A 20,902-nucleotide genomic window follows, 5' to 3' on the forward strand; every position below is an offset into this window, starting at 1 on the left:
TACACACAATAGCACATAATGACACAGCAAAAACAGGAAATTTCAGCAAAAAAAAAAAAGCTGATGTCACATTTACATAAGTTCTCATACCCTTTACTCAGTACTTTGTTGAAGCACCTTTGGCAGCGATTACAGTCTCTCGTCTTCTTGGGTATGACGCTACAAGTTTGGCACCCCTGTATTTGAGGAGTTTCTCCTATTATTCTCTGCAGATCCTCTCAAGCTCTGTCAGATTGGATGGGCGTAGCTGCACAGATATTTTCAGGTCTCTCCAGAGGTGTTCGATCTGATTGGATGGGGAGTGGATTGGGTGGATTGGATGGAGAGTGTCGCTGCACAGCTATTTTCAGGTCTCTGCAGAGCTGTTAGATCCGGTTCAAGTCCAGCCTGAGCAACTCAAGGATATTCAGAGACTTGTCATTAAGCCACTCCTGCGTTTTCTTGGCTATGTGCTTAGGGTCGTTGTCCTGTTGGAAGCCTAACCTTCATCCCAGTCTGAGGTCCTGAGCGCTCTGGAGCAGGTTTTCATCAAGGATCTCTCTGTACTTTGCTCTATTTATCTTTCCCCCAATCCTGACTAGTCTCCCAGTCCCTGCAGCTGAAAAACAACCCCACACCATGATGCTGCCACCACCATGCTTCACCGTAGGGATGGTGCCAGGTTTCCTCCACAAAGGAAATGATCGTGGACTTCAGGAAACAGCAGAGGGAGCCCCCCTCTATCCACATCGAAAGGACAGCAGTGGAGAAGGTGTAAAGTTTTAAGATCCTCAGCGTACACATCACAGACAAACTGAAAATGTCCACCCACACAGACAGTGTGGTGAAGAAGGCGCAACAGTGCATCTTCAACCTCTGGAGGCTGAAGAAATTTCACGTCACCCAAAACCCTAACAAACTTTTACAGATGCACAATCTAGAGCATCCTGTCGGGCTGTATCACAGCCTGGTATGGCAACTGCACCGCCCTCAACCGCAAGGCTCTCCAGAAGGTAGTGAGGTCTGCACAACGCATCACCGGGGTGCAAACCTCCTGCCCTCAATCCTGTCTCAGAGCTATATGGAGAATGCCATCGACCTCATGGCTTGGTTTTTGCTCTGACATGCACTGTCATCTGTGCGACCTTATATAGACAGGGGTGTGCCTTTCCAAATCATGTCCAAACAATTTAATATACCTCAATTGATGCACCTGAGCTCAATTTCAAGTCTCATAGCAATGGGTCTGAATACTTATGTAAATACGGCATTTTGGTTTTTATTTTCAGAAATTTGCAAACATTTCTAAAAAACGTTTTTCGCTTTGTTGTTATGGGGTATGGTGTGTAGATTGATGAGGGGAAAACATTGTTTAATACATTTTAGAGTAAGGCTGTAACGTAACAACATTTTGAAAAAGGGGTCTGAATACTTTCCGAATGCACTGTACATACTTACATACATACAGAGGGTGGTGCGGTCAGCCCAACGCATCACAATGAGCACACTGCCTGTCTTTCAGGATATGTACAGCAATTGGTGTCAGAGGAAGGTCAAGAAGATCATCAAGGACCTCAGCACCTGTACACAGCCAATCTGTAAATAGCACATCCAACTACCTCATCCCCATATTATTACTTACCCTCTTGCTCTTTTGCACCCCAGTATCTCTATTTGCACATCATCATCTGCACATCTATCATTCCAGTGTTAATGCTAAATTGCAATTATTTCACCTCTATGGCCTATTTGGTCTCAACTGGCCTACCTGGTTAAATAAAGATGTAAAAAAATATAAATAAAATGAACCATTAACAATTCATGAACATGCATCTGTGGAACGGTCGTTAAGACACTAACAGCTTACAGATGGTAGGCAACTGAGGTCACAGTTATGATAACTTAGGACACTAAAGAGGCCTTTCTACTGACTCAGAGTCCCTGCTCATCTGTGTGAACGTGCCTTAGGCATGCTGCAAGGAGGCATGAGGACTGCAGATGTGGCCAGGGCAATAAATTGCGATGTCCCTACTGTGAGATGCCTAAGACAGCGCTACAGGGAGACAGGACAGACAGCTGATCGTCATCGTAGTGGCAGACCACATGTAACAACACCTGCACAGGATCGGTACATCCAAGAAACACACCTGCGGGACGGGTACAGGATGGCAACAACAACTTCCTGAGTTACACCAGGAACGCACAATCCCTCCATCAGTGCTCAGACTGTCCGCAAAAAGCTGAGAGAGGCTGGACTGAGGGCTTATAGGCCTGTTGTAAGGCAGGTCCTCACCAGACATCACCGGCAACAATGTCGCCTATGGGCACAAACCCATCGTCGCAGGGCCAGACAGGACTGGCAGGATTGCCATTGCTGGCAATCTCAACGCTGTGCGTTACAGGGAAGTCATCCTCCTTCCTCATGTGGTACTCTTCCTGCAGGCTCATCCTGACATGACCCTCCAGTATGAGCAGCCATACTGCTCGTTCTGTGCATGATTTCCTGCAAGACAGGAATGTCAGTGTTCTGCCATGGCCAGCGAAGAGCCCGGATCTCAATCCCATTGAGCACGTCTGGGAATGGCTAGGGCCATTCCCCCCAGAAATGTCCGGGAACTTGCAGGTGTCTTGGTGGATGTCACGCCCTGGCCATAGAGAGGCTTTAATTCTCTATTTTGGTTAGGCCAGGGTGTGACTAGGGTTGGCATTCTATGTTATTTGTTCCATGTTTTCTGTATTGTTAGTTTCCTTACAGAACTGTTTGTTTTCCTCTTTGTTATTTTTTGTTCTAGTGTTCTGATTTGAATAAATATCATGAACACGCTGTGCCTCGGTCCAGTCATTCACAGGAAGCGGATAGTTACAGGGGAAGAGTGGGGTAACATCTCACAGCAAGAACTGGCAAATCTGGTGCAGTCCATGAGGAGGAGATGCACTGCAGTACTTAATGCAGCTGGTGGCCACGCCAGATACTGACTGTTACTTTTGATTTTTACCCCGCCTTTGTTCAGGGACACTTTATTCCATTTCTGTTCCATTTCAACAACCAACATCTCTACACATACTTCTGGAACACCCAGAGTAGGTAAAAGCGAGTAAAATATCAAACTTTATTCAAGCTGATGTACAAAAGTTTCCCATGTGAATCCCAATGAAAAAACAGCCAAAGCTCTGCTATCTCTAATGCAGCTGGGCTTGCTACACCCCAGTAAAGAACATGCACAACTCAAACGACATCACATTAGAACAAGGAGAACGTACACCAGGTAGACATTTGCAATACAACATGTTTTATTATGGAGAGGATGTATCATGGCAGCCAATGGTGAGCCTGTAACGTTACAGTTTAGGAGTTTACCAAATCAGTCACTGGCTTCATAATAAGTGCATCTACGATGTTGTCCCCATAGTGACCGTACGTACAAATCCCAACCAGAAGCATTGGATTACAGGCAACATCCACACTGAGCAAAAGGCTAGAGCTAACGCTTTCAAGGAGCGGGACATCAATTCAGGGGCTAAAAACATATCCCGCTACAACATCTGATGAGCCATCAAGCAGGCAAAGCGTCAATACAGGACAAAGATCGAATCCTACTGCAACGGCACTGAAGCTCGTCGGATGTGTCAGGGCTTGCAAACTATCATGAATTACAAAGGGAAACCCAGCCATGAGCTGCCCAATGACGTGAGCCTGCCAGACTTGCTAAATGCCTTCTATGCTCAGTTCGAGGCAAGCAACTCTGAACCATCCATGAGAGCACCAGCTTTTCCAGATGACTGTGTGATCATGCTCTCCGTAAGACCTTTAAACAGGTTAACATTCACAAGGCTGCAGGGCCAGACGGATTACCAGGACATGTACTCAGAGTATGCACTGACCAGCTGGCAAGTGTCTTCACTGAAATGTTCAACCTCTCCCTCACCCAGTCTGTAATACCTACATGTTTCAAGCAGACCATCATAGACCCTGTGCCCAAGAATGCCAAGTTAACCTGTTTAAATGACAGGTTACCCCATAGCACACACATCTGCAGCCATGAAATGCCTTGAAACGCTGGTCATGGCTCACATCAACACCACATCCCAGACACCTGGTCCGACTCAAATTCACATACCACCCCATCAGATCCACAGATTATGTCATCTCTATTGCGCTCTACACTGCCCTCCCCCACCTGGACAAGAGGAACACCTATGTGAGAATGCTCTTCAACACCATAGGTCTCTCCTAGTTCATCACTAAGCCAAGGACCCTGGGACTGAACACCTCCCTCTGCAACTGGATCCTGGACTTCCTGACAGCCGCCCCCAGGTGGAGAGGGTAGGCAACAACACATCTGCCACGCTGACCCTCAACACGGGGGCCCATCAGGGGTGCGTGCTTAGTCGCCTCCTCTACTCCCTATTCACCCACGACTGCATGGCCAGGCATGACACCAAAACCACTGTCTCACCGACAACGATGAGACAGTCTATAGGGAGGAGGTCAGAGACCTGGCAGTGTGGTGTCAGGGCAGGAGGAGCGGCGGAGGAGATGGCTGCCGTTTTACGGTCTCCTAACCAATTGTGCCATTATGTGTTTTTTTTTTCGATATTTGTAAATTATTTTGTACATAATGTTTCTGCAACCGTATCTTACGGCAGAAAAGAGCTTCTGGATATCAGGACAGCGATCAGTTGTGCGTACCGCCCAGTACATCACTGGGGCAAAGCTGCCTGCCATCCAGGACCTCTTCACCAGGCAGTGTCAGAGGAAGGCCCTAAAAATTGTCAAAGACCCCAGCCACCCCAGTCATTAACTGTTCTCTCTACTACCACATGGCAAGCGGTACCGGAGTGCCAAGTCTAGAACAAAAAGGCTTCTCAACAGTTTTTACCCCCAAGCCATAAGACTGCTAAATAGTTAGTTAAATAGTCTGGGTAGCTAATTGGTTAATTATCTGCATTGACCCTTTTTGCACTGACTTTTTTGACTAATCACATACGCTGCTGCTACTGTTTATCATCTATCCTGTTGTCTAGTCACTTTATTCCTAGTTATATGTACATATCTACCTCAATTACCTCGTACCCCTGTACATCGACTCGGTACGTGTACACCGTGTATAAAGGCAAGTTATAGTTACTCATTGTGTATTTATTATTCATTTGTTTTACTGATTACTCTCATTTTCTCTCTACATTGTTGGGAAGGTCCCATAAGTAAGCATTTCACTGTTAGCCTACACTTATTGTTTACCAAGCATGTGATGATTAAAATCTTATTTGATTTGATTTAACATGGAAAAGCCAGATGCACTGAGATAGTTGGTGAGTGACTTTATGCGCCGTGGATGAGAAAAGCATCCGTGCATAACGTATGGAGTATGGACATGGTTACATTTAGCCAAAGGTAAGACTGGAAGGTATACACAAAGCTGTGGAGTGGTACAAATCACTGGCAGTGTGGGTCTATACCCTGCAAGGAATTGCTATAAGCTACTGTAAACATAGCATAGCTCTGTATTGTCTAATGGGTTCATTACATACAGTATAATTAAGCAATAAGGCACGAGGAGGTGTGGTACATGGCCAATATACCACAGCTAAGTGCTGTTCTTACACAAGACGCAACACGGTGTGCCTGGATTACAGCCCTTAGCCGTGGTATATTGGGCATATATCACAAACCCCCGAGGTGCCTTATTGCTATTATACTGTTGTCATGACATTGGCCTGTGGGTAAGGTTTATGACCCCCTCATAAATACCTTTCTCCCCTCTCTCTCTCTTGACTCTACTGAAGGACTCTTGAATAGCCTTTGTTAAACATAGAGAGTCTGGGAACATCAAACAAGTGAGAGGGAAGGAGCCATATTTCTGTAATAGGTCCAGAAAATATGCATTGGTACTAAATGAATATGATGTCAGTTCGGTTGTCATCTGAGACATTATGACTGATGACAGGACGACATAATCTATATCTGGGAAAGTCCGATTCACAGATCAGATTCACAGGGAATTGTTCTGCAATTTAAATGTTTGAATATGAAACTATTTGTGAAAATATTAAATGTAATTTTAGCTTCCAAATAAGAGATTTGGGTTTTCATAAGGTTAGAGCTCTGCTCAATCAGTGGCCCGCCCCTGTGAAGAGACATGGGTTATAAACTATGAAACACACCCTTCTCTCCCACCACTATATAAGTCCTTGACGAAAATGTAACCTTCTGTTCCGAGTACGTGAGGCCTGCAGCCTCTGCGTTAAAAGGGCAAATAACTTTCTGTTCCGAGGACAATAGGATGACGGTCCATACGTTAAAAATGACTAACATATCAACTACAGAACTAAGCCAACCTCATCGTGAGCTTTGGTTGTGAATGGTATGAACTTTGAACTCTTATTCACTAAAGAAGTGAGACATCCTAGCCATTGAGTTAGCAGCAGCCGCTGTAAATGTGGGCTAGGAAAGGATGGACGACATACCCAGTCTAACACACAACGACGATACTACAACGTATCCAATTTACCACCAGAGACATTCTTCCGAGGACAGGAAGATCTCTGTTGGCCAACACGGCCAGCATCTACGTCCAACCTACCGAAGCGCAGCTCAGAGTAAATACTTATTGCATTTTCCTTTTCCAAATGGGTGGTAATTTAGAATGCATAAATACTGTATTTACGATAGCATGGCTTCTCCCTTTGTTCCTCAGTCTTCCTGCTCTTTCACTCAAACCCAACCTCCTTTCCTTTGTGTAACCAGAAATTATGTCAGCTCCATCCATCAAGGACATTTTAAAAACAAATAATTAAACCCAATTTTGTATTGCTGATTCAACTTGTTAGCCAGGGTTCGTGAAGATAACCAATAATTTACAACTTTCAGATGAGACTGAAATAAGGTGACGATTAATATTGACTGCTATTGATGTAAAATATTACTAGGTCTTTAAGAGTTTATTCGGAAGATAACAGCTCTATAAACACTCTTTCGTGGTGCCCCGACTTTCAAGTTAATTACATTTACATGATTAGCTCAATCATGTAATATTAATTACAGAGAAAGGATTTTATATGACATGCTATTCTATCACTTAATCCGGCATAGCCAAAGACACGACACTGGTTACCAACATAATTAGAGCAGTAAAAATAAATGTTTTGCCATACCCATGGTATACGGTCTGATATACCACGTTGTCAGCCAATCAGCAGTCAGGGGGAATATCCCCTGAGCAAATGTTATGCTATCCCCTTCATACTCGTCTATCAATTGTATGATTCCAGCTGAAATCATAGTAAATAAAGAGCGTGGGACTATAAGTTTCTATCTAAATCTTGGTCAAGATTGAGTTATTGACATTGCCTTGTTCTGTTCAATGTTCACTACCTATACGTACAGTAGTCTAAATAACCCAATTCAGGTTAAGTTCAAAAGAATTGAAGATAAAAAATTGCTGACACCATTCAAACCAATGAGGTTTCAGAACTTTAAAGCCAGTTATCTCTGAATTATCTTTTTGCAGACAGAACTTTATAGTCCCAAGCTCTTGTAATGGGTTTACTTTGACTAAACAGTATGCCACAGTCATAGGGGAAAATCGGCAATCTCCCTTGCAACGTTCCCATGATAAATAACGCACGCGGATTGCGAACCTGGTATCAGTTTCTATGCATCATGTTGTGAAGCTTTTGCAAAAAAGATATGCAGGGGGTGTACAGTAGATACACTGGTACACAGTAGCCTCTGATAGATAAAAGCAAAAGAGAGTAATAGCATCAACAATTCATCAACGAGATCAAATGCAATGCAATAAGCCGAGCTCTCCGAGAAAACAATATAGAAGTGAGTAAAAGTGAGTGGGCTGATTGAAGCAAATGTAATAAGCCTTGGGGGAAACTAGAGAATCTCTCGTGCTTGGATATTAAATATTTCTCAAACAGTATCATCATGGGATAAATCAGCTATTTGTTTACTAGCACTCCTTCTGATAATCTGTTATGGGATTTTTATCAATAATGACTAAATTAAGTATACTGCACTATAACTTGCAAGAAATGTACCCTGTCTTTCTTGTGGTATTAAATAATGTTTGTTCATTAGGAAGAGGTTATATGGCATGTACCTAGGAAGAAAGGAATGTATGTGGAGATAAGAGAGGACAGGGAGAGCTCCTCCAGAGTTATAGTGTCTGGGGGAGACTGGAACGGTCAGCTGAGGGGTTATAAACTGTGGTTAGATTTATGAGAAAATCCATGTTGGTGTGTATGTATGTGTGTAGTTTATATAAGAAGACATTTATTTGTGAAAACTCTAAATTAATGGGTTTGTTCCTCCTTAGCATGTTTATTTACATGTTTATTACCCCTTAAAATGATGACGGATGTCTGCAACGGTTGTTCCAGAGGCCATAGGCCATGTGCAATTTCAGGGCCAATCATGTGCTGGTCTCCCAAGGGTGTTTGAACTCAAGGAGGAATATGATTGGCCTTGAGCTCTGAAACATCACCATGTTGTTATAGAGTGACAGGCTCCTCTAAATGAACCCTATAAGATTTGAATTCAGAGGTCAGAGTTGCTGTGCGTGTGTGTGAGTTTAGGAAGCATTATGGGAACAACCATTTATATATGATCTCTCTTTTGAAGAACATATCAAGACCATTTTGAGGACAGCTTTTTTCCATCTACGTAATATTGCAAAAATCAGAAACTTTCTGTCCAAAAATGATGCAGAAAAATTAATCCATGCTTTTGTCACTTCTAGGTTAGACTACTGCAATGCTCTACTTTCCGGCTACCCGGATAAAGCACTAAATAAACTTCAGTTAGTGCTAAATACGGCTGCTAGAATCCTGACTAGAACCAAAAAATTTGATCATATTACTCCAGTGCTAGCCTCTCTACACTGGCTTCCTGTCAAAGCAAGGGCTGATTTCAAGGTTTTACTGCTTACCTACAAAGCATTACATGGGCTTGCTCCTACCTATCTCTCTGATTTGGTCCTGCCGTACATACCTACACGTACGCTACGGTCACAAGACGCAGGCCTCCTAATCGTCCCTAGAATTTCTAAGCAAACAGCTGGAGGCAGGGCTTTCTCCTATAGAGCTCAATTTTTATGGAACGGTCTGCCTACCCATGTCAGAGATGCAAACTCGGTCTCAACCTTTAAGTCTTTACTGAAGACTCATCTCTTCAGTGGGTCATATGATTGAGTGTAGTCTGGCCCAGGAGTGGGAAGGTGAACGGAAAGGCTCTGGAGCAACGAACCGCCCTTGCTGTCTCTGCCTGGCCAGTTCCCCTCTTTCCACTGGGATTCTCTGCCTCTAACCCTATTACAGGGGCTGAGTCACTGGCTTACTGGGGCTCTCTCATGCCGTCCCTGCAGGGGGTGCATCACCTGAGTGGGTTGATTCACTGTAGTGGTCATCCTGTCTGGGTTGGCGCCATGCCCCAGGACTACCTGACATGATGACTCCTTGCTGTCCCCAGTCCACCTGGCCATGCTGCTGCTCCAGTTTCAACTGACCTGAGCCCTAGGACCATGCCCCAGGACTACCTGACATGATGACTCCTTGCTGTCCCCAGTCCACCTGGCCATGCTGCTGCTCCAGTTTCAACTGTTCTGCCTTACTATTATTTGACCATGCTGGTCATTTATGAACATTTGAACATCTTGGCCATGTTCTGTTATAATCTCCACCCGGCACAGCCAGAAGAGGACTGGCCACCCCACATATGCTCTCTCTAATTCTCTCTTTCTTTCTCTCTCTCGGAGGACCTGAGCCCAAGGACCGTGCCCCAGGACGACCTGACATGATGACTCCTTGCTGTCCCCAGTCCACCTGACTGTGCTGCTGCTCCAGTTTCAACTGTTCTGCCTTGTTATTATTCGACCATGCTGGTCATTTATGAACATTTGAACATCTTAGCCATGTTCTGTTATAATCTCCACCCGGCACAGCCAGAAGAGGACTGGCCACCCCACATAGCCTGGTTCCTCTCTAGGTTTCTTCCTAGGTTTTGGCCTTTCTAGGGAGTTTTTCCTAGCCACCGTGCTTCTACACCTGCATTGCTTGCTGTTTGGGGTTTTAGGCTGGGTTTCTGTAAAGCACTTTGAGATATCAGCTGACGTACGAAGGGCTATATAAATAAAATGTGATTTGATTTGATTTGATTGATGTAAAAGGGGATGTTTGAGGATTGCAGAATGCATACACAGAGCATACATGTTGTATTCCTTGTTATCACATGGGTCTTCTTTGAAAACAACAGCTCTAAGTATGTGTAGCTTCTGCTCTCTCTGATGTTTCATTCTATAAGCTTTTATCAAATGGGTCACTGTTTCATGACCATGTATGTTCCGGGAACCCAACAGAGCGAGAAATCACAGCTGCAGCAAAATATTGAATTGGTCTGAAGTGTGATAACCAAGTAGCCACTATCACTGTCCTGGAATATTTAAGACCCACCGTTAAACAGCTTAACTAGTTAGAGTCATGCTTCTAGCAGAGTGCAAATACACACATTCCTGTGTTTATACAAAACCAAAGTGGATTTATTTATTTTCTAATCATCCTAATTTGATTCCTTCCATCCAATTGGTAGAGGAGAGAGGAGGGATTGTTTAAAAAAATGTTTTATTGTACTTCGGAAGTAGCTGTTCAAAAGGAACAGTATCCCAGGTAAAATTATACATATCTACACTTGCTCTGAATGAAATCCTAAAAGACTACAAGAAATAACTTAGTCCAGTGGTGTACTTTAGGGTTATATCCCGACACCACTCATAATGTTGAGCAGCAGGTTTGTTCAGTCAGAGTTACAGTGCTCGGCAGGCAATAGTGTGCGTACCTTTGGCAAACAAAACATGTCTCATCATCCTTCAAACCGCAGAACACTACTACGACATATGTGCTCGTGTAATACCCTAGCCATTTATCATTATGTAAATTGTCATTTATATTCTAATCGGTAAGGACAAAAGTGAGCTTAGAAAAGCAAGAGATTCATCAAAGCTCATAACACTGGACAAAAAGTTCCACCGTTCATAGACCCATCCTTTTGTGAGCCTGGCAGTGACGCTCCATCCAAATGTCTGGTATCCATCAACGTTCAACCTGGGCAAGGACAATGTCAACTGCCTCTCCCATAAGCGAATTCCCTAGGTAGTTCAGCCTTTTCAAAAAAAATCCAGCATCAACCACAAATAGGTCTGTGTCTCCTTAGGACTCAAACCACCGGCATCCTTCACAATGTCAGCCAGATTCGGATGGAAGGAGGAAAGCAAGGAGGTGACAGGACCCAAAGAGGAGGGAATGTCACTTTTCACTTTTGATGACCAGGGACACTTTGGTAGAAGATATCTGATATTCCAGCACACATACCTTGTTTTATGGTTTGGATAATCCGTCTTCAAAGACATGGACGTAGTGGCCAATAGATAAAGAAATCCTGCAACACAAAATGGAGGGAAACATTAGCATGATTAGCCATGGTAATAGTGAAAGTTACAATACACATTCACATTTTGTGAGCCTTCTGTAGTAAATAGAGGACTTGGCAGGGTACAAGGAATTAAGGGATATAGAATCTGTACATTAATACTGCTGATTCGAGTTTGAATTAATGAATTTTTCAGAGAATTTAATAGCTTTAGCTTAAAAGGCAATGAGTCAGCAAATAACACAAGACTTAATGCACTTCATCTTAATCTAGTGTCTTCAAAACCCTACTTATCTTTTTGGTAATTATCAACAGAAGAAATTGAATTATCCAGCCATTTCTTTGTTTTGGAAATCAATTAGGCCTATCTTTCAGAGGTATGCGAATTGGAGCAACTTTGGAGATCAGACAATTTAATTAAGAATCCTAACTTCTGATTAAGATCATTCTTCAGGAAGAAGCTCCGGCAGGTACTTTCCCTTAAAAGTGAACCAAGTTTTAGAAAGGATATTTTCCCAATGAGAATAGTTTCACAATATTGAACATACCACATAGCGTTGGAAAAGCATTGCTGGCTGTAATAATCATTAAAACTTCAAAACCATAGAGTTGAGTGTAAGCAACAACGTGCATGGTAGTTGAGATAACCAGAAAAAACCCTGCCCCCTTACAATACTGGTGGAGGTCCTCAATGAGATAAAGCTACACCCATATTACCATCACATGACGGCACATAGCAAAAGCCACATATACAGTAGTGTGCATAAGAGTTATCACAATAACAACGGAGGTTGGTGGCAACTTATTTGGGGAGAATGGGTTTTGTGGTAATGGCTGGAGCGGAATAAGTGGGATGGTATCAAATACATCAAACACAAGGTTTCCATGGTTTCCATGTGTTTGATGCCATTCCATTTGCTTCGTTCCAGCCATTATTATGAGCTGTCCTCCCATCAGTAGCCTCCACTGCACAGTAAGTCTATTACTAATTCAGTCTTCCTTTTTGGTAACACACACTGATAAGGGATGAATGTTGATTGATAGCAAATGTGGCCATACCAGCCCTGACCTTTGGTGGGATGGACTACTACTATGGAAGCCTAGTCCCCTGATAACTTGGCTTGAACCCAATAGGGCCATCTAGGCCAGGTTGGAGTCATAGCTTACCATTGCCCTGCAACCTGCTGAGTTTGAACCTGTGTGTGTGTGTGAGTGAGTGTTTCTGTGTGTGCGTGCGTGCGTACACTCGTGTGTGTGTGTGTGGGCCTGCATGCAGTTTGCTCTTGTTCAATCAATGCTTTCACAGTTCAGCTCTTGTTCATCCAACAGAACAGGACCCCCTTAGAGACACATCAAGAGGGATTTGAACATATCATTCCTATCATTCTAGCCTTTAGCCACAAGCACATGTGTCGGATACATCAACACAAGGTGAGAGCCGTGATAATTAATGATAGTGACAGGACCGACAGGATAAACTAGATAGAAAAAAAGTTTAATCAATATTTGGACTAGACCGCACAAATAGACCAGCCAAAACGATGGCAGCTTGAGTTAAGATGCTGAAGCCTGAGGGAGAGGGATATGTCGGATCATGTTAAACATAGAAGAAAAAGAAAGGCTTCATGTTTTGCTGACTGAGCAGCGACAAAAGATGTACACATAGCTCACAAGTTAACATTAGTCAGCAGGAAGTCTTGACTGGAGGGTTTGTTTGACCATGTATTGTACAGCTGACTAGCCATTAGGGCTCAATGCAGTTTCAGTTTCCTAAGGCATCGCTAACACTGGTGCTAACCACAGGACCCTCATAGCATACAGAAGCTCAGTGTGTGGTGGTGCATTAACCTACAGTAGCACTCCACTGACACACATACATTACAGCTTCTGTTTCAGCAGCGCTATGGGGCCATCTGAGCTCAACCACTCACAGTCCACTCAGAGAAATCTTAACTTCAGGGCACTCTCTCTCCCTGTCTCTCTCCTTTTCTCTTACTCACTCACTCACTCACATACACTCATACAGATACGCACGCACGCAGGCACACACTTGGCCTACTTTTTATCATTCTACCTCAGCATCTATAGCATGAATGACCAAACTCTTCTTGAGATTAAAAAGACAGTCCACCCTTCCCCCCGTTTCTCCTCCTCCATGCTTCTCCTCTCACACTCGAATCACAGAGGGCGCATAGCAACGACTGCTACTCTGCTGGGAGATCAGTGTGAAGAAATCTATTTCCAGATAAACAAACTAAACATATCACCCCTCTGTTATCTCTCTCTCTCTCTCTCTCTCTCTCTCTCTCTCTCTCTCTCTCTCTCTCTCTCTCTCTCTCTCTCTCTCTCTCTCCCTCCTCCCATAATCTTGCTCCCATAATCTTGCTCCCATAATCTGTTTTGGCTGGAGGGGTGCAGTGAGTCTGTCTCCCTCTCTATAGTCATCGACACACCTAGCCTTATAGTCCGGGGTAAATATGGAGAGAGCAACATGCGGTTCATATCTAGGCAAATAAGGCTTGAATCAAAAACATCCATCGAAACACCTTAATTAAAAGACACTGTGGAACTGGGGGAGCTGTGGTGCATAAGGAAGAAGGGACTGTAGAGATGATGGGGACATTTAGCTCAAATGTGAGTTTGGTGTTTGGGTGAGTGATTTGGCCATTGTGAAGAGTTTGTAGTTTGAAGTCTTATGTGACAGTGGTTTGTAAAGTTGTTTGTTCGATGGAATCAGTTTGTCATTGATTTATGCAAATGCTCTTTGTCTTCTATTGCAAAGAGTGAGTTGTAATAACAAGTTGCAAGGCTTTTTCATAATAACAAATGTACCATAAACGTATTTATTGAATTTGCTAAAATATCATGTGTGTGACACTTGATTGGTGCAGTATTTAATTATATATATATTTTTTTACCCCCAATTGTTAGTCGTTACTGTCTTGTCTCATCGCTAGGAAGGTCGAGAGCCATGCGTCCTCCGAAACACAAGCCAGCGCGCATCCAACCCGGAAGCCAGCCGCACCAATGTGTCGGAGGAAAAACCTAGCGACCTGGTCAGCGTGCACTGCGCCCGGCCCGCCACAGGAGTCACTAGTGCGCGATGAGACAAGGATATCCCTACCGGCCAAGCCCTCCTTAACCCGGACGACGCTAGGCCATTGACCTCCCGGTCGCGGCCGGCTGCGACAGAGGCTCGAACCCTGAGTCTCTGGTGGCACAGCTAGCACTACGATGCCTTAGACGACTGCGCCACCCAGGAGGACCGATTGTTGCAGTATTTTGACCATGCCAATACCATGAGACAACCAAACATAGCAGAAATTTCAACTGAATGTGCAGTCATCCAATGTGTTTTTATCAACTACATATGGGTTGCTAGTGTAAAGGATGTCACACTGCTTGCTTAGCGAGTACCACTTGCACCTGATTTGGGTCCACCAAGGCTCGTACCGAGGACCTCTGCCTGGCTAGCACACGTAACCGCCCTCCCGGAGTGTCTTACCAGTCGAGACACCTATTTAGCGGCACAATTGGCGACACTTTAGGTTGAGCTGTAAGTTTCACATCTACACTAGCACTGTGTATACTGTATACTGTTAAATATCTTTGGTATCTCAGATTGTTCTGGCAATCCTCACATTTTATTGGGAGGAAGGATGTTTAACATGCTTTTTACATTTATCACAAACCATTTTTGAGAAAATCTATTTTATTCTATTTTAGACCTATACATGCCTCCTGTAAGACCCTATGATCTGGGAACCATACATGATACAGACAACATATTGGTGTCATACTCCTTAAAGTGTGCTGTAAAAAATGTAGTATGTTTTGATTCTAAAATTTTTAAAAATCCACATGAATTAATTAAACATTACAAATATTCATGTTAATATCGTAAAAACTGCCTTTTTTATTTTGTTCATTTTAAGACATTGTTTGAAACAATATACTGTACTCTTCACACATGTCCAAGTTCCAGAGTAGGTTCTCTGGTACCTTTAATGATATGACCCATTTTATAAATATAAATGGATATTATAGGTCATTAACCAATTATAACACTCATTTAAGATTGTACATTCAGCAAATTACCAGCAGGTTTCAATTTAAATCCATTTTCCCATTCACTTTGTTGGTGGCGCTCATAAAATGTATCATATCTTCAGAAACAGCAAAGAGCCCTCTCTGAAAAAGTTATTTCATTGAAGAGTATATTGTTCCAAACAATATGTCTTAAAATGAACAAAATAAAAAAGGCTGGATTTGAAATATTAATATTATATATTAATATATATATTAATATTCACCGATCATAGGATCTTACATGTATATGTATAATTAACATTTGTTTTAAATGGTTGGTGATACAAATGGTTTGTGTAAAAAATGGTTTGTGTAAAAAACATTTAAAAAATCTTTCCTCTTAATTAAGCTTCTACATGAAAATTGCCAGAACAATCTGAGATAACCCCAAAATGTTTTGCTCCTGCTGGCGTGGCATCACCCAAACGTAGATGTGCCATAGAGTAAAAAAACAGTTAACCACCAGGTATAGCATCCCTCTGGTTTGCCCCTTGGATGGCCCTTGCTGTGTTAGCCTTTTGACTGCAGTGGGCTAAATCAGGGCCACACAAAATTATACACCTCACACACATGGTTAAGGGCTTAAACAATCCCAGTATATGTATAACAAAACAATTTGACATAGAAACACCGGATCATCTGCATTAAAAAGAAAAATGTTTATTAATTCTGAAATTATTAAAACATTAACATTCCACCCATGAGGCCACTAAAGGGCGATTTGGTCATTTGACTACAGGAAAGTACCAACCGTAACCATGACAAACATCATTGTGGCAACCGCCCTAGTTAACAGGAGGTAAAAGGTTGGCCACACTGCAGTTCACACAGAGAGGAAGGGGAAGCCTGCCCACAGCCCTCAATCATCAGCCATACAGGATATCCTGCTGTGTCTGGCACACCTTCACCACTTCCCTCTTCTGCCTCCCCATCACTCCCTCCTCCTTCCCGGATGGGCCTTGTTCTCTCTATCCTTTCCCCCCTCTTTCTCATACATGGTATTGGATGACATTGTGCTGTTAGCGCTCTCTTTCTTTAAATAATGCATTTTCATCTTGTGTTTTCAATTTCTCTTATACACACATATCCTTTTAAATCTCCCCCTTGTCTTCCTTCCTTTCTCTCTGCTACCCTTCCATTCTTTCTATTATTCTCTCGTTCGCTTTACATTTCAATGTTATGTTTTAGTGGCATGACTGCGACTACTACCTTCACAAAAGCGAGACAATTTCACCAAAGACATGGTTACGGGGAAAAAAACGAGACACTTGCTCCATCTTTGTTTCGTAACCCCCCTCCCTCACTTCTCCATTTCAACTCGCTGATATCTCCGCCATATCTCTCTTCTCTCACTCCTTCTATCTCCCTCTCCTTCCCGTTGTCACACACTCCCCCATTGCATCTCTCTCAGCCCCTTATCTTCTCCCATATCCTGAACTTGTGGATCCCCTAGTGTGTGTGTGTGTGGTGTGTGGTAGCGGCTGAAATATTAATGTATCTAAGCAGAAGAATCCTCCAGCACACTCCCTGGGAGGTGGAGGCCATGGAACGGAGAGAGGGAGGACGAGAGAGGGGGATGAACTTAAGTAAGAGGGATGAGAAAACTGTAGAAGAGGAATGAAGTCTGGGTGAGGGTGTGTGTGTGTGTGTGTGTGTGTGTGTGTGTGTGTGTGATAGGTGTGTATAAGAAGTGTTTGTCTGACCCAGTTTTACCATAGCAGAATATACCTTTTAACATTATCATTGGTTTCCAAGTAGGTCAGTCAGTAGCACTGCACAGTATCAACCATTTACAGTATAACAGCCAGTGCTTTGTAGGCTAAATCGGTAACCTTGCTAGCATCCTAATGGCATAGCCAAACCCTTGCCAGCTGGCTTATAGACATCCACTCTCTTGCTTCCAGCTCATATGGCGTGTCTTTAGAGCTTGTCAATTGCAATGCCTGTGTTTTGTTCAGTGCTCTTATTCACTCTGTGTGCTGTACTGTGGTGCTTAGATGATCTTCCTCACAAGCCCCAGCTTTGTGGAACCTCACAATGTTTTTGTTAACCCACTTCTATTGTTTGCAATATTGCCAAAATAGTATGATCATTTTTCTCATTTTCGACAGTATGAAAATATTTGACGGTATTTTATGTTTTATTATAATAAAAGGGTGGCAACAAAAACATTTTAAATGTGTCCACTTGCTTCCCATCCAAAACAGTTATTGTATATATTATGAATACATTTTGTGATGTTTTAGTTCGTTTTGGTCTTTGGCAGGGTTTTTGTTTTCAGCTGTTCGTGCACACAAAGCATTTTCTTGAGGAAAGCCAAAGTTCGGAAGCCGAAGTCTACGCCCCTAAATCGGTGATTGGTCAACAGTAGTGATTCTTCAATGAAGTGTTTATTTTAATTCAACGATGGACGACTCGTCTTCATGCACATTTTTTCACTTGAGAAATACTGCATCAAACATCCTACTTAATTAGATGTTAAATGCGTGACTAAAATTTCCACTTAGTTGTTTAATTAATTCTTAATAATTAATTACAGATTTCTTGAGTTATCTTAGATGAATTCTGTCTATTCTGAGGAATTGTATATTGGCTATGGCGTCTCATTTTTCAAGCGAAGGTCTTTCAAGGGAAAATGCAAGCACACTAGGTGCCAACAGAACCGAAGCAGAACCAGTTAGTTGTAGCGGCAAATTTCCATAGCAGGGATCGGACCAAAGCGCAGCGTGGTAAGTGTCCATATCGTTTATTATAAAACAGAAACTGAACACTAAGAAATACAAAACAATAAATGTGAACATGAACGAAAACCAAACCGAAACAGTCCGTGTGGTGACAAACACAGACACGGAAACAAACACCCACAAAACAACAGTGAAACCCAGGCTACCGAAGTATGATTCTCAATCAGAGACAACTAACGACACCTGCCTCTGATTGAGAACCATACTCGGCCGAAACAGAAACCTAAACATAGAAACACAAAACATAGACTGCCCACCCCAACTCAAGCCCTGACCATACTAAAACAAAGACATAAATAAAAGAACTAAGGTCAGAACGTGACATTAGTGGTTTTAATGGGGCTTTCTCTCATCTGATTGTTTTATACTGTTCAATCAAACTTCAATCAAAAAATATTTTCAGCATTTTCATACATTTCTGCATTTCCTTCACTCTGCATTTCCTTTACTTTTGTCTTTTTATGCTATTTTGTGAGTAACAGATTACATGTAATCCTCTCCATCGCTCAACTTCCCTCCCTCTCTCTCTCTTGCTCTCCCCCTTTCTCTCTCTTTCTCTCTCTCTCTCTCTTTCCCTCTATCTCATCTGTTGGTGAGTAGCGCTGTACTGGGTGACACTAGCGTAGAGGTGACCTTGGTAAGAGCAGCGGAGCCTCCAGCGATCGCCATGGAGATTGAATCTACCTCAAGCTAGGCCATGGTTGGGAAAGAGAGCAAGAGTGAGAAAGAGAGAGAGAACACAGAGAGGTAGAGTAAGAATAGCAAGATAAAATATATACAGCATGTACAGTATAGAGAGACAGGGGATGGAGGGAGAGAAAACAAAGTGAGAGAAGAGATGGTGACAGAGGAGAGACGGATGACAAGACAACAGAGGGGGAAGATGAGAGGGACCAGAGATGGCAAAGAAAGAAAGAGAGAAATTAAGACGAGGTGGACGAATGACAGAGGATAGATGAAGGTGGGAAGAGAACAATGATAGTGAAAAAAGACAGAGAGAAAGGGTGAAGGTAAAGGAGATGTGGAGAGGGGAGAGAAAGAGGGAGAGGTCTGACAGATGAGGGCAGAGAGAGTTGCCATAGGCATTTCTTCAGTGGAGCTTCCACTGTCCAGTCCCACACTTCCATCCCCATCAATCTGTTCTAGATTACTATAATTCTCTCTCTCTCTCTCTCTCTCTCTCTCTCTCTCTCTCTCTCTCTCTCTCTCTCTCTCTCTCTCTCTCAAATCAAATCAAATCAAAACAAATGTATTTATATAGCCCTTCGTACATCAGCTGATATCTCAAAGTGCTGTACAGAAACCCAGCCTAAAACCCCAAACAGCAAACAATGCAGGTGTAAAAGCACGGTAGCACTCTCTCTCTCTAAAAAGTAAGCCCTACTTTTAAACCCCTCTTAAAAAGGGAAGCAATAACATTTAATCAGACGTAAAGCTACGCCACCGTGCTTTCTATTTACCTAAACCTCTTTTTGTTTAAAGGGATCTTTAAATCCCATTTGTGCTATGAAATGCAGTATGTCCTAATCTAAAGAGGGAAAGATGGTCCAGGTCAAAAAGGGTGGCTTTCGCAACAATAAAATCAATCAGTTTACATTTTTTACATTTATTGAACCTTTATTTAACTAGACAAGTCAGTTAAGAACAAATTCGGATTTACAATGACGGCCTTCCCCGGCCAAACCCAGACGACCCCGGGCCAATTGTGCACCGCCCTATGACACTCTCAATCACAGCCGGTTGTGATATAGCCTGGAATCAAACCAGGGTCTGTAGTGACGCCTCCCGCACTGAGATGCAGTGAACTAGTCCTCTGCGCCACTCGGGAGCTCAAGCATCTCAGAGTAGTAATACTGATCTAGGACCAGTTTGGCCTAACAAAGCATGATTGATACGATTATTTGGACAGGAGGGACCTGATTCTCTATCAGTACTTCTACTCTGAAATGCTTTGTGGATACGGGCCTGGCCCTTAGTCCTCTCTCACCATCACTGTTCCAGCATGTGGTCTTGGCTCACCATAAGGCCAGTGGTCTCAGCATGGTGATAGGACAAGCCACCTGGAGACCACCAGTCCCTTCCTCAGGGGGGTGTGAGTGACTGTAATCTATAGGAGTTACAAAGTTGTTGACCTTCAGTTGACCGCTAAGGGGGTCCCTGTGACCTTTCTAATGACCCTTGGTTGACCCTTAGGATCTGTGTCCACAGTGCTAGGGGTTAGGTTGCACCTCAATTATTTCAAAAAAGGTTTCCTCTCCTGGTTTCCTGCAGTGACCCAGCCGGGTGGTTGCAATGACTTCATTCTAGCATTGTCTGTGAGATTCTGGTCAGGTTGTAAACTGATTGTAAAATGTCGATTTTTGGATCTCCTAGATATAGAACAGAAACTTCAAAACCTTCTTCCTTAAGATAATTTTTTGAATGTCTGTTTTGCCATTTATGAATGCGTTATATAATGCGTTTCTATGGGCGGAAGTAGTAAAGGCCAAATGCAATATTTTTTCAGATACCTACAGGGGTCCTAAAATTCTAAATGAAATAGCAAAATGATCCATGGTATAAATATCTCAAAAACATATGTTAGCTTAGTAGAACCCCATCCCTCCGCCAAGGCTTAGACCTTTAGAGGTTTAACCTGCTAATAATCTGTCAACAACAC

The 20,902-nt window shown here is 42.9% G+C and overlaps 1 protein-coding gene across 2 annotated transcripts in view; it reads right to left on the bottom strand.

Moving 5' to 3' along the window:
- The window catches only part of LOC118400563 (disks large-associated protein 4-like), a 238,377-nt gene that overhangs the window by 189,071 nt on the left and 28,404 nt on the right, over positions 1-20,902 (bottom strand). For both annotated transcript variants that reach the window (XM_052473932.1, XM_052473933.1), the window contains exon 2: positions 11,353-11,419. The gene's annotated coding sequence lies outside the window, so the exon portion shown is untranslated. The remainder of the gene's footprint in view (positions 1-11,352; positions 11,420-20,902) is intronic.

Source organism: Oncorhynchus keta, chromosome 21 (genome assembly GCF_023373465.1).
Source record: "Oncorhynchus keta strain PuntledgeMale-10-30-2019 chromosome 21, Oket_V2, whole genome shotgun sequence".
NCBI classification, from domain to species: domain Eukaryota; kingdom Metazoa; phylum Chordata; class Actinopteri; order Salmoniformes; family Salmonidae; genus Oncorhynchus; species Oncorhynchus keta.